Source organism: Camelus bactrianus, chromosome 2 (assembly GCF_048773025.1).
Source record: "Camelus bactrianus isolate YW-2024 breed Bactrian camel chromosome 2, ASM4877302v1, whole genome shotgun sequence".
Taxonomy (NCBI): Eukaryota; Metazoa; Chordata; class Mammalia; order Artiodactyla; family Camelidae; genus Camelus; species Camelus bactrianus.
The window spans coordinates 32605700-32617351 of record NC_133540.1 but is presented as its reverse complement, the minus strand read 5'-3'; positions in this window follow the sequence as shown (position 1 = coordinate 32617351).

Here is an 11652-nt window from a genome sequence, read left to right as displayed (position 1 = left end):
GCTGTAATGGGAAAAGTTTCTCCCCACTGTTGCTTGGGAGAGGCTTCCAGGAGCCTTCCTCCCCAGTCCCAGCTGGGTTTGATGCCATGTCCTCCAAGAGCAGAGCACAAGCATCCCCATCGCAGCCTCTGCATCTCGTGGCTCCTGCTGGGAGGGTTTCCACACTTTATTCATGAGGTTCCCACAACCCTGCTCTATTCCCTGGGCAGTTTACGCCGTCTCTAGGAACAACAAATACATCTGGTCACTGCGGTTGAATGAACACCAGACAATTGTGTGCCCGCCTTCTTCCCCCACCCCTCGGCGTTCTAAGCAGCACTCCCGGTCCAGGAGCCCCGTGTGCGTCTCAGCAGTTTCCTGGTTGAAGGCTGTGGGGGCCAGATGGGGAGGAGGGGAGGGAGGGTTAGGGCTGGGGCCGGAGAAACACATGCAACATTTTGTCTGGTTTTCGTTTAAAGATCACAGAGTAATTGGAAACAATTATTTTTAAATTAATAACTTGGGAAAGGTGAACAGAAACATTTCACAAGGTTTTACTGGGTGCACACCAAAAATAAAACACTATGCTGTGCTTCAATAATTTATCACTTCTTGACAGGGGCTTGAAAAGGGTCCAGTCTGTAAGTACAAATCACCAGTTTGCTCTTTTATAAATGACTTCTTTTAAGGAGAAAATGGATGTCCCTCCACGTGGAGCATACATGTTCTCATTTGTTTTGTAGACTATGGGGCTGCCAGGTTACCGCGTCCCTTCACAGCAGCCACTTCTAAAAGCAATTCCATTGTTATCTCCCACCAATCTAGCATCCTATTTTTGCTAACTTCTCCCCTGACCTCCCTTTCGGTATACATCTTTATTTTCCCCTTGCCATCCCTCTGTTCTGATAGCTCTGCCATAGGGTGGTGTTTTCAGCCATGGAACTACTTTTAATCAAGATGGACTTTGGGAAAAGCTCCCATTTTTATGGTAATAAAGGACTGTATTATGTACTTGGACCGATGCAAGTTGTCCCCCATGTATACCTTTCACATGGTAGAACCGTGAGACAGTGTAAATGCTAAAATTACTTTGTTCCTAACTGTAGTCTCCTAGAGGTCACTGAGTGACTTCCAGTTGCGTTGTACAAAGTCGTTTGTTCTGGGTGGAAGAATTTTTCACTTGAGTAAATGCATTTTTTCCCCGACTCTGCCCCTAAACCCCAGCTGCCGTGCTCTTTCTCGCAGGCTGTGACAAAACAGTGTTTAGCGAGAAACAGAAAAATCGTGCTTGATTTTTTTTTTTTTTTTAGAGTATCTGACTTCATGTTCTGTTTTGGTCTTCTGAGCTATTCCTTGGCTAATCTCCCAACAAGTTGAATTGATTCTTAACTTCAGAACTGTTTATCCCCAAACAGAGCTGTTGACAAGTACAAATACAGATGGCAGACATGTGCTGCAATTTCCGTGTTCCCATCTCAGCATTCAGTAAGGGAATGCTGTTGAGAGATGGTTTACATCTTAAGCTGTTTTATTCAGGGGGATGTGGACTGCATGCTGGGGGTGCTTCGTTATGTGACAAATAGTAGATGTTTGAGGGGTTTCCTTAAGATCCCAGTGACCTTTGACCTTAAAGGCAGCAGTGACTTGCTGTCTGTGGTTGGTCAGCCGGGTGCTATAATAACCTACTTTATAAGAATAGAAACAGCCTCGGGGGGAAACATTGTCTTTGACAGTCACACTGACTCATGGTGACCTCAGTACAGCATCCCGGCCCAAAGGGCCAGTCTGTTTTATTGTGGGCTGACGCTGACCTTTGTCCTCCTCGGAGCAAATGATCCTCAAAGTATTGGCTAGCTCTTCTATTCAGAGGCAGATTCCAGCCCATTGTGTGGCCAGGGCTGTTCTCCACAGCCAGACTACATCAACCATCCTTTTTCTCTCCTCAAAAAGAAATTGTTGGTGAAAGGAAGACAAACTACAGTTTTTGTCTCCCGTGACCTCGTTTCTGGAGGTCCTGCCCTCAACAGCATGGCTCTGACTGCCTTTACTAAGATCGCCCCTGATCGTTGTTGAGCTGGACTCCACCTAAGAGTTAGGCTTGACCTCTGGGGTCTGAATATCCAGCAGCTACTTTTAATTCCAGCTTGTGCCAGTACACGGCCTTGTACCCACGCATGTCTCTGTTGTTGACTGACCAGCTTTGACTGGCCAGTTGAAGTCTTAGCCAGCGTCGGGGTGAGACCACAGAAGTGGATGGCTGGTGGGAGAGTGGACGTGACCCGAACTGGCACTAGCTCTGCTCCTCTCAGCCTGCTTCCCTCAGGGCATGGGGGAGGCGGCCAGGCAAGAGGGCTTTGAGAGAGTGGTAGCAGGAGTCAGTTTTCCATTTATTGAATGATGACTGTAGGCAGGCACTGTGCTAGGCCCTGGGAGGAGATAGAGAAGTAAATATGACCCTGTTCATGCTCTCCATACTGAGTTTGTAGCTTTAGATATTTATGGGAGAAAGTGATGCTGTCTTTTTTGGGGAGGGGACGGGGGGGGGGGGCTAGTAAGTCTGTTTGTTTGTTTAATGGATATTGAACCCAGGACCTTGTGTGTTCTAAGCACATGCTCCACCACTGAGCTGTACCCTCCCTCCAGTTTTTTTTTTTCAATTGGGCCAAATTTTTGAGAATTCTTTTTAAATCTGAACACTTTGGATGGATTTGATAATCTCAACTATATGTTCATGTCTTAAAATTCCAGATAGCCTTAAGACTAGATAATTTTCTTTTTCTTTTTTAGAACTAGATAATTTTGAAATCTGATATTCTCCATCTGTTTGTCCTGTTTCCTCGCAGGCCCATGTGGTTCAAACTCCCACCTTTATACACTTTTTTTTTCCTATCTAGCAAAAGCCATATTTTGTTTTGATTCATCTGTCTGATTGAAAGATCATCTCTTCTTAGTAGTAATTTGGGAGTTACAGCAAATAGAAGGTGGACATATTCTAGGATCTTAAATCATAAAACACTGGAGCAGTTGGGGAAGACTAGTTTTTGAGGTATTGTTTACAAAATTTTCAAATCCATATGGACTCCATTTATTCCAAGTTTTATAATGGAGTGGATGCTGGCGGGTTTGGCCAAATGTTCTACCAATAATTTGGACAAAAGGAGAGACCAGTTTGTGAAAAGTTTACATAAAATAATTTTAAAGAAATTTTTGCTACCATCATGTGCATAAAGCATTCCAAGTCACTCTTCAGTGTTCATATTAAATAGAAGGCCTTCTGAACTTGTAATAATGAAAAAAATAAAGAATTTGTAATGAGCATGTTGCTTGAATGTTGAGTGGATGGTACTTCCATACAGGATGACTTTTTTCCCTCCAGGTTATGTATCGTTCATAAACAACCCCCAAATCTCAGTGGTTTGAAACAAACGGTTTCCACTTATGCTGTACATCACAGGGGCCAGCAGATGGGACTCTGCCCCTGCGGTCACCTGAGGCCTGGGCAGAGCGACACAGCACCTTACGTTTCAACCATCTCAGCGTGCCTCCAGTTTGGTGCCGTCGGGGAAAGTTATCAAGAATCATGCCCTGGCTCTTAAATGCTTGAGTGACACCAGTCACTTTCGCTCCCATTTTATCAGCCAAAGCAAGTTACATGGCTGTGGTTTACCTTAAGTTTTCAGGGAAGTATAATCTTTTCATGGACTTAGAAGGAGAGAAGACCAGAAATATTGGTGAACAATGGTAATATTTACCACAGTAGGTGTATTACGGTTCTCCAGAGGAACAGAACCAGTAGGATGTGTATCTACCTATCTGTCTATCGGAGGGTGGGAGGCATTTATTTTAGAGAATTGGCTCACACAATTGAGCCTGGCAAGTTCAAAATTTACAGGCTTGGCTGGTAGGCTGGAGACCTGGGGAAGAATTGCAGTTCGAGTCCAAAGGCAGTCTGCTGGCAGAATTTCTTCTGGGAAGGTCAGTGCTTTTCTGTTAAGGTCTTCAACTGCCTGGATGAATTCCAGCCACACTATGGAGTATAATTCTGCCCTGCTCAAAGTCTGCTAATTTTAATGTTCATCTCTTCTAAAAATTACCTTCACAGAAACATCTAGAATGTTTAACCAAAAACCTGGGTACCGTGGCCTAGCCAAGCTGACTCATACAATCCACCGTCACAGTATGTTAACCATGTTCTTTGCATTATAAATTTTTCTTAGCGAAGGTAAGAAGTAGACCCAAATCCCAAACTGCAAAGTCTAAGATTTTTACTGCATTGAAAAAAAAGAATCCTTTCTTTGCTAAGACTAGGGCTAAGGGACCAGTGCTCCTGCTGCTTTAACCAGTTCTTCACTAGGGTGCACAGGAGACATGGGATTGCTTCCTTTTATGGTTTCCGAGGATGGGTCTGGAGAGATTGCTTTCGCTTGGTTTTGTTGCAGGATAACTTAAAAGTTCCCAGTTAATATATTTTTAGATTTAAAAGAAAATGCAGAAGGTAAGAAGCACCTTTCCACAGAGCAGGGAAGCATTACCCCAAGGCAGACAAATAGGTGTTCTGTTTGTTCACTGTGGAAAGAGTCATGGAGTCTTCAGTGTACATCACAACCATGCTCTGCGTAAACTGGCTTTCAGAGGCACAGGGTATATATTACATCTAAAACTGAACCTCATTACTCTGCAGACATAAGGCTTGTATGGTTCTCACTTTTAGTATATTTGAAACCCTTTGCAGGCATCTCTATCCAGAGAGAGTGATATGCTCCCTATTTATAGGTTCAAAGATGTCCAGTTAGTAGGAACTGATCTTTGAGTTGGGCAGAGTCTGCCTCACCCTCTTGGAGTTCCTCTGGCATGAGCACAGATGCAGAGATTTCTGGGATGATTTCCCCACGTTGAGAGTGTGGTGGAGGATCCCCACGGGGTCACACCTCCGCCCTGATTTCATGAGCAACCTGGGCTAGTTCTGTCTCCCGTTGCGGTCACTGAGCAAGGTAGTCCCCTTTTCCAGACGTGGAAGCCTGAAGCAAAGAAATCCCGTGACTTGCCTGGGTCACTTGGGGAGTGACTGCAACTAGAGTAACAGTTCCCACTGTTGTTTGATCAGACTCTTAAGTGCTGAGCTCCATCGATTCCTCCTAGCGTGCATTTAATCAATAAATCAATTTTCTCTTCTACTCATCCAGTAGTCGCAATAAGAAGGTCCCAAGGTGTGCGCACAGACTACATCCTCCTCGTTCAAAGATGATGGTGCTGACAGTGATTTGTCGGCGCTCTGCTTGGGTGTGACAGGAAAGATCAATAGGCGGCCAGCGGCCATTCACACCCGGGCCAAGGGACGGGCTGCCCCTTGTCTGTGTCTGCAGGCGCTGCGTGCGGAGTCGCGTTTTTTGAGATGACTGTCTCTTAGAATTTGTTCCCTCACCCCTGCCCTCCTCCCCGCCCCAGTCTCCCGAATACTAATTACTACACAACAGGCCGTTTCCCAGCAACCCTTTGCTGCATCTTCAGACCCAGTAAGGACAGGAGGGAGAGGTGCAGACGGGCAGTGTGTACATCGGAACCGCCTTTTCGTCCCTGGCCCAATTCTGGCTGGATCTATTGTCCTTGGTCACAGGTGCATGTGCCCAGATGTCGAATAAAGAGACTGAAGCAGTTTGGTGCCTCACTACAGTGAGACTTGCCGTGCTGCTGGTCCTCTCTGCACGCTGTCACCCTCATGATGTGTGCTGAACTCCCCCACCCCCACGCTTTGAAGCCGGCCCCAGGCCAGGAAACCACTGCACCCCAACCTGAGCACACCTGGGGCTTAAAATCGAACCAGGTCATGCTGTGTTTCATGTTAGATACATTTTATTTGGTAAGTTTACTTACGACTCCTCTTTTGCTGTTTTCCTTACCATTTTTCAGTTTATTATGTAACTTTGTACAAAACAATAACTTTCTAAAAAGCTTTTCATGGAAACTGATCACTTTGAAAACTGAGGATAAAGTTCGAGATGTCCAGAGGTGTAATGGGCCTTGATCAAAATGTCCCATTGTGTTTGCACTGCAGGGAGAAAAAAAAAAAGGAAACATCTATTTTAAGACGTATTTAAAATACTTCCTAAGAATGGGTGAGAGGTTGAGCTAGAATAGATGCTTTCCCCGATTAGAACAGTGTTTTCCCAAACAAACCTGTTTCGCCTGTTCAGAGGAATGAAAGTACTGTTTTAACTGAAAGGATAACCAGGGTAAATAATCAAGCCATCAGGCCGAGTTTAAAACCCACTCTTTTTATTAAAAACCAGAGCAGACTTTTAGTATGGTTTCTTTTATTATTATGGTTCGTCCCCCTTTAACAGAGTGAAACTTACCCAGAACAAATGCATTCTCTTCTCGAACCATCTCTCCCTCTTCTGTGCGGTGGGAGAGACCAGCTTTTGACTCTACAGTTCCAGTTCCTGACACCACTCCTCCCAAATTACACAGGCATTATTTCTCTCCAAGTTGCCCTTCCTCTGAGTTGCCTGTCGATGTCTGTGTTACTCCGACAAGGGGGTGGAGGAGCTGCGCCCAAGTCATGGTTGACTTTCAGTGGAAGCAGGACTCACAGCCCAGGCAGGAACTCCTTGGAGGGCTGGGGTGGGGGTGAGCATCACTGACGTAAATGCGTTATGAATTTCACAAACATGAAGAGAGAGGTTCCTCTCTGATCCGTGTGTGTGTGTGTGTGTGTGTGTGTGTGTGTGTGTGTGAGAGAGAGAGAGAGAGAGAGAGGCGTCGTTCCAGTTTAGACTGAAAACTGCAAGGAGACGAGATTGGTTTCAGTGCCGTTGCAGACTGGAAGCTCTTTGCGGGCAGGGCTGTGTTTGGCTTTATATTTCCAGTGCCTGAAGGGGTCTGGCTTGTGGGTGTTTGTCTGCTGTCTTCCTGCTAACAAGTAATTACACAGAAACACGACCCTGATGCCGTTAGATAATTGATCTAAGTCATTGGCAAGTATTTTTGCTTCCAGGTAGACCAGCCCTCATCCTTAGCATCAAGCCCATTATTATTATTATTTGAAAGTTTGGAAAAACTGGCAAAGAGCCAGTTACAGTGCAGTGGGACCTAGACTCTAACATCTGCTGGAAGTTCATCCTGCTACAAGGGGGCCAGCTGACATTTTCTGGCTTGCCTGGCTGCCAGGCAAGAAACACCAAGGAGGGCTGATACTGGGCTCGGAGCAGGAAATGCTCACTGACAGGGAAGTGATGGGAATTTGGGAAAGTGACTTTGTCACCCTGGCATGTGTCCCACGGAATGAAATAAACATGAACGTAGTCAGGCATGTATCCCAGCCTTTATGACAGCAGGTCCCCAAAAGTTCGGAGAAAACATCATCTTTTGAGAAGAGACTCCAGAAGTTTAGAAACTGTTGTGAAGTTCCTTCCTGTGCACAAACTCCAAAGAGAAAGTGAAGGACTGGTCCAGAGAGTCCCACAGGGTGGTGATACCAACAACCAGCGTGTACTCCAGGCTTATTGGCACTGGCCCACGAGATAGGCATTATTACTCCTTTTGCAAATGAGGAAATTGAATCACGAAGAGGGACTTGCTTGGCAGCACCCCACTAGTAAGTGGCAGGGGTGGGACTTAAACCTAGCAGTCTGATTTCAAAGACCCTAAGCCACCGCCTGAATACGTCAAAAAGCCCAACCCCCAGTCAACTGAGGCTTTTCAGAATAAAGTGAACCACCAAGGGGCAGGCCACTTGTTAATGAGGACAGCAGGGTGTCCCAGGTGGTGAGAACAGGCTACTCAGGTCCCATTTAGTTTCTTTATTCTTAAAACATGAAATAATTTCTCCAAGCTGAAAATATTTCTAGGAAAGAAACAGATACGGGAGACTGTAGCTCCTCCAAGTTAACTTGTTGAATTACGTCCCCCTGCACAAAACAACTTTCAGGTGACCTTGAAGAAACACCTTTAGGAGCCTAGGAGCCCAAGAAAATGAGAGGTGAGCCAGTGCCTTGGTTTTAAAAAAGGAGGAAAAGGTTAGGAAAACAGCAGACCGATGACTTTAGGTTAAAACCCGGAAATACTCAAAAGAATTCAAAAGACTTAGCAGAAAAAGGGGGTGATTTTTAGGAGGCAGTATGGGTTCACTTGAAGAAGGCATGTCAGGACCACGTAGTATTTTAATTAGTGTGGCTTTCAGACCGCTAAACTAGAGGATAATGGTGATGTCACCATCATCGTCATGGTCAGTGTTGTCCTGGCTAACAGCCAGGAGCAGGCACTGTCTGGAGAACTCAGTGTACATCACCTCATTTAATCCTGAGGACCAACCACTGTACGTCACAGCCATGGTCTCTTAATCTTAACAACATTGAACAACATTTCTTAACTTTGTGAACAAACATAAAATAGAGAAGTTGTTAGTATGACTGGAGGATTTGTTACTGATTTTTGGAAAAAAAAAACACCAATGTTCACAAAGAAACACAGCTGGGCGAACAACTACATTTAAAATGTGTTGCAGTCTTCTGTTCTTGGTTCTATATAGTTTCATATTTCCATCAATTTCTCAGGTAAAGGAGTAAGAGATTTTTCAGATGATACTCTATAAGGACAGATAACATTAGAATCAAGAGTGGAAAAACTCAGTAAGCTAGAATAAGAGAATGAATAAACTAGAAACAAAAGGCACTTCAACCAGGGTTTGGGTTTTTTGGTTTTTTTTAAGCTACTTAGCACAGTTTGGGAGAAACTGGAATTACTGAATCTCATTGTTGGAAGGAATTTTTGGCCTTCTAGTTTGCCCACTCAATAGCTCTCTAGTCCAATGTTTTTCAGTCTGCAAAATATGGCACTGGAGATTAAATCAATTTAGTGGATAAAGTTCGGCATTTTAAGAAAGTAAAATAGGAAAAAAAAAAAACAAAAAAAACCCCACCCCCAAACCATTTATAACGACGATTAGTATTATAATGTTAAAATGAGTGTGCCACGTGAATAACAACATGCAAGCGATGAAAATAACCGTGTTGGGTGAAACAGCGATTGACAATTACTTTGCTGCTTCAGAATTGCTTTTAACGTTAGCGTAGACCCATCTTCCACAGAAATAAAGCAGGGTGCCCAGAATCTAACTCCAAATGTAGACTCGTAATCTCAGAATATAAAGGAACAATCATAGCCCTTGTTTAAAAGACAAAATGGCCCTAAAAACGTTTTGTTTTGTCTTTAGTGACATGCTGGTACTTTAAAACTTTAAAAGTTGATGTTTTAGTTTTTATTTTCTTCTAAATGCCTGCTGGTGAGCCCTATCTCCTCCATCTTGGGTTTATGCCACTGGGTTTTTATTGTTTTTTTTTTTTTTCTGACCTAAGAAAAGCACTTAACATTTGTCCTTGTTTAATTTCATCTTGTTAGATTCAGCTCATTGCTCTGGCCTGTCAAGACTGTTTTTCATCATGACTCTGTCACGCAGTCGTCTGCCTGTTCCTCCCTGTGCTGGTCACCTGCAGGCCAGAGTGGCATGCTCACCACACCTTCCACCCACAGCCCCGGAGGGAAGAAGCCTGGGGAAGGCCCTGGCCAAGTGACACGGAGGAGCTGACAGTCTCCTTCAGGTCACTTTAGGGGAACTCCTCTAGCCAGCTAACATCCTTCTAGTTAGCCTTGTGTTATTTTAGCCCATTTTTCTCCCAATGGTCCATAAAGATAATGAGAAATAGACACCGATTATACTCCTTTCTTACTTAGCTGCCAGGAAGCTCAGAACCTGGGCCAACCATCCATTTTCAATGGGTCTAAGCCATTCAAAATCCATAGAAATGAAATAACGTGTGTGGCAAAAGCTCCCCCACCCCATTTTGTAAATAAGTTTATTTGTGTCCTTTTTTTAGATTCCACATATAAGTGAGACAATATGGTATTTTTCTTTCTCTTTCTGGCTTATTTCATTTAGAATGACGATCTCCAGGTCCATCCACGTTGCTGCAAATGGCATTATTTTGTTCTTTTTATGGCTAAGTAGTATTCCATTGTGTGTGTGTGTGTATGTGTGTGTGCGTGTGTAATATATATTATATATATTACATCTTCCTTATCCAGTCATCTGGTTTTTTTAAATTTTTCAGTTTTGTTAGATAGAATTGTTACAATTTGACTGCACATATACAATATATTGCATGTAAATACATATACACAATATACTACACATATTTTTAAAATTTACATCTATGTACTGTTCATTGTTTCTAAGAACGTTTAGAGCTTTAAAAACTTTAAAATGATGTATTTATATAATATATGTAATTTTTAAAAATTTGGCTATATAGAGTAAATTCTACTTGGGACTCTGCCACATCTTGTATATTTCAAATTGTGTTACTTCTCTACACGTGCCAGAAAAACAAAACATTAGGAGGCTGCCATATTTGAACTTTGTTTAAACTTCACCTATAGTCAAATAATTAATATTTTCTGCTTATCTATAGATCTTTCATTAATACCTGTGTGAGTTTGGCTTTGTGAGGGAAATAGAGATGTTTCAGTGAGGGAATAACACTAATGCTAAAGTCAATATCTCTATTTTTCCATCTTTTGAGATAAACAAGTTGGCATTAGGTTTAGTGAAAGGATGATGTTTAAGTGGTATTGTTGGCTCAGCCCACGGTAGACCTTTCATTAAATGTTTAAGGGTGCTGTTGCCACGTGGATTTGATCTCCTTCACTGCAGTGTTTTTATGTGAAAGAAGAATTAATTGGGAGTTGGGAAGTCTGGTGTTTCTCCTTCCAGCTTTCCTGGACTGCTGTATGGTTGGAAGCAGACGAGTGCATTTCTCGGAGATGCCTCAGACTCGCACAGTTGTGATGTCCCCTCACATATTAGAGGTGCGTGCAGAAGACTTCAATAATTCAGCAATGACACCAGCCAGACTCCTGGTGACAGGTGCAGGTGTATTACTGAGCGCTGCCCAAGAGGCTGACTAGCAAGAAGCCAGTGAACGAGGTCCGTCCGTTTCAGGTGCCCTTTTAACAGAAGAAATGGCTGTGATAACAGAATGTGACAGAACTCCAGTTGGTCAGCGGGGAATGTGCACCCAGCTCTGGAGTTGAGGATCATAAAGCAAAAGAAGGAACTGGTTCTATAGAAATGGTCTATAAAAAGTGAACCAAAAGGGGAAGGTGTAGCTCAGTTATAGAGCACGTGCTTAGCATGCACAAGGTCCTGGGTTCAATCTCCGGTACCTCTATTTAAAAAATTTTTTTTAAATAAATAAGTAAGTAAGTAAGTAAGTAAGTAAGTAAGTAAGTAAGTAAGTAAATCAACCTAATTACCTCCCCCTCCAAAAACAGGCAAACAAAAAATAAAAATAAAAGTTAAAAAAAAAGTGAACCAGAGAATCATTTTTGGAGTTTGGTCTTTGTAGATGTCTTGAAATATGTATTAAAAATTTTTTTACTTTTGATGAAGGGCTTTCACATTAAAAGATTTTGGTTGACCCCACTGCCAAGAGAGGGCAGAGCTGGGGTGCTAACCAAACAATTTGCTGCTTCTTGCTGCAGGTTGGATAAGAGGCTTGGATGGTTTCTATAAGGGGAGATGGATAAAACTGCAGGATGTGACTGCTTCTGTGATGGGAAAAGGCAGTGTGAAGGGTGTGGAAGTGAAGGATGATGTTAGGTACTTGAACAAACACA